Below are 2500 nucleotides of genomic sequence, written 5' to 3'. Positions count from 1 at the left end.
CGGCCGGGGTCCCGCGTCACGGGCCGGTAGCGCCGAGGCCCCCGCGTGTTGCGGGCGGCCGCGGGCGGAGAAGCGTGTCGGTCGGTGTCGGGGCGGCGGTGAGCGTGGGGGCGCCCCGCGCCCAGCCCCACCCCCCACGCCTCGCCCGCCTCCCCCCTCTCCAGGTACCTAGCGCGTCCCGGCGCGGAGGTTTAAAGACCCATGGGGGGTCGCCCGTCCGCCTTGGGGTCGGGGCGGTCGGGCCCGCGGGGAGTCGGGAGGCCCCTCCCTTCTCCCCCAGGCTCCGCTTCACCCCCCCCCCACCGGCACCTCACCGCACACGGGGCCGGGGCGCCGCGCTGCCGCGGCGCCGCCGGTCCACCCCGCCGCGGCCGTCGGGAGGGGGCTACCCGGCGGCCGTGGTGCGGGCCGGGGCCGTGCGCCGCGCGCCTGCGCGCCCCGCGTCCCCTGTGTGTGTGTGTTGCGCGCACGGTCGGGTTGGGGGGGGCAGGTGGGAACCCCCCGGGCGCCTGTGGGGTGTCCGAGCCCGCCCCGCCCGCGGGGTCGGTGCCGGGCGCCCCGTGGTGAAACCCTCCGGCCCCCTCCGGTCTGCTTGTTTTCTGTCTGACTTGGCCGGCCAGAGGCAGCCCCTCCGGGGGAAGGTGCCGTGCCACCGGCGGGGACCCCCCCCGCCGAAACCCAGAGAAACCAAAACTCGTACGACTCTTAGCGGTGGATCACTCGGCTCGTGCGTCGATGAAGAACGCAGCTAGCTGCGAGAATTAATGTGAATTGCAGGACACATTGATCATCGACACTTCGAACGCACTTGCGGCCCCGGGTTCCTCCCGGGGCTACGCCTGTCTGAGCGTCGCTTGACGATCAATCGCCCCCCCCGGGGTGTGCGTGCGCGCGCGCGCGCCTTCCCGGGGGTGGCGCGGCTGGGGGTTTGCTCGCAGGGCCGCCGGGGCCCTCCGTCCCCCTAAGTGCAGACGCGGCGCCCCCCGTCCACGGGGGCGCGCTGCCCGCGAGCGGGAAGAGAAGGGGAGAGAGAGAGAGCTCGCGACGAGGCCCTGGCCGCGTGGCCTCCGCGGTCGGTCCCCCTTCGGGAAGCGCCCTCGCGCCGCAAGCGGTCTCTGGGCGCTACCCCCGGGGTGTCGGTGGGCGGGGACGGTCCCGCGCCCTCGCGGCCGGGGCCGGCGGTGGTGGTTGGGCCGCGTCCGTTCCGCCGTCGTACGCCGCCCGCCCCCGGCGGCGTCCCGGCGAGGTCCGGCCCGCCTCCTCCGCGGGGCCCCGACCCGCGCGTCCGGGATCCGTGCCCGCCCCCGCCGCCTCGCCTCGCCGTGTCGGGGCGGGCGTCTCGGGCCGAGGCCGAGTCGTGCGTGCGCGGCCGCGCCCCGGGGATGCGTGCCCCGGCGGCGACCCGCGGGACGCCGCGGCGTCGCCTGCCGCCGCGCGCTTTCCCCCGGGCTGCGGCCGCGCCGCTCGGCGCTTCGTGCACGCTCCCCGAGCCGGCCGGCGGTGGGCGCCTGTCGGTGGTGGGCGGGGGCGCACGGCGTCGTCCGTCCGTCGCTCGTCGTGGCGGGGCCGTCTGGCGGCTGCGTGGAGGCTGTGTGGCGTCGGCGGCGTGAGGGGTGGAGAGGCGGAGAACGGAGACGGGGGGAGAGAGAGGGGAGAGCGAGAGAGGGTTGGGAGTCGGTCGGTTCGGTCGGTCGCGGAAGGAGGCGTGGGAGGAGGGCCCGGCGGTCGGGGGGCGACCGCCGGGTTTTCTCCCCACCGCCTTGCCTTCCGCGCCGCCCGCCGCCCTCTCCCGTCCGCTGCTCCCGCTCCTCCTCCTCCTCGTCCTCCTCGTCGTCCTCTCCCGTCCCCCCACCCCCACCCCCGTCGTCTGCCGTCCTCCCCTCCGTGACGGCGCCGGCTCTGCGGCGCGCTCGGGTGTCGTGCGTCTCCCGGCCGCCACCCCCGGCCTCCCCGCCCCGTCCGTCCGTCCGTCCGTCCGTCCCGTGGCCGCCGGCTCGTGCTCCCGTCCCGCCCCTCCCTCCCGCGCGTCCCTCTCTCCCCCCCCGCGCACGGGGGCGGGTTGAGGGGAGCCGGTGGGGGGGGCGGTCGACCGCGGCTCGGCCGCGGGGTCTCTCTCCGTCCCTCCTTCGCCCGCTCGCCCGCTCTCGCGCGCGCCCTCCGAGGCGCGCGCCCTCCGAGACGCGACCTCAGATCAGACGTGGCGACCCGCTGAATTTAAGCATATTAGTCAGCGGAGGAAAAGAAACTAACCAGGATTCCCTCAGTAACGGCGAGTGAACAGGGAAGAGCCCAGCGCCGAATCCCCGCCCCGCGGTGGGGCGCGGGAAATGTGGCGTACGGAAGACCCACTCCCCGGCGCCGCTCGTGGGGGGCCCAAGTCCTTCTGATCGAGGCCCAGCCCGTGGACGGTGTGAGGCCGGTAGCGGCCCCCGGCGCGCCGGGCCCGGGTCTTCCCGGAGTCGGGTTGCTTGGGAATGCAGCCCAAAGCGGGTGGTAAACT

The 2500-nt window shown here is 76.4% G+C and overlaps 1 non-coding gene across 1 annotated transcript; it reads left to right on the top strand.

The window, feature by feature from the left end:
- The first annotated feature begins 700 nt into the window (after positions 1-700).
- LOC137218181 (5.8S ribosomal RNA) lies at positions 701-853 on the top strand. The gene has a single exon (XR_010940513.1). It is a non-coding gene; the product is annotated as a 5.8S ribosomal RNA (ribosomal RNA).
- Positions 854-2500: the final 1647 nt, after the last annotated feature.

The sequence above is a fragment of the Pseudorca crassidens genome, unplaced genomic scaffold (assembly GCF_039906515.1).
Source record: "Pseudorca crassidens isolate mPseCra1 unplaced genomic scaffold, mPseCra1.hap1 Scaffold_356, whole genome shotgun sequence".
Lineage (NCBI taxonomy): Eukaryota > Metazoa > Chordata > Mammalia > Artiodactyla > Delphinidae > Pseudorca > Pseudorca crassidens.
The sequence above is the reverse complement of the archived record's forward strand: the minus strand, read 5'-3'. Positions and strand labels throughout refer to the sequence as shown.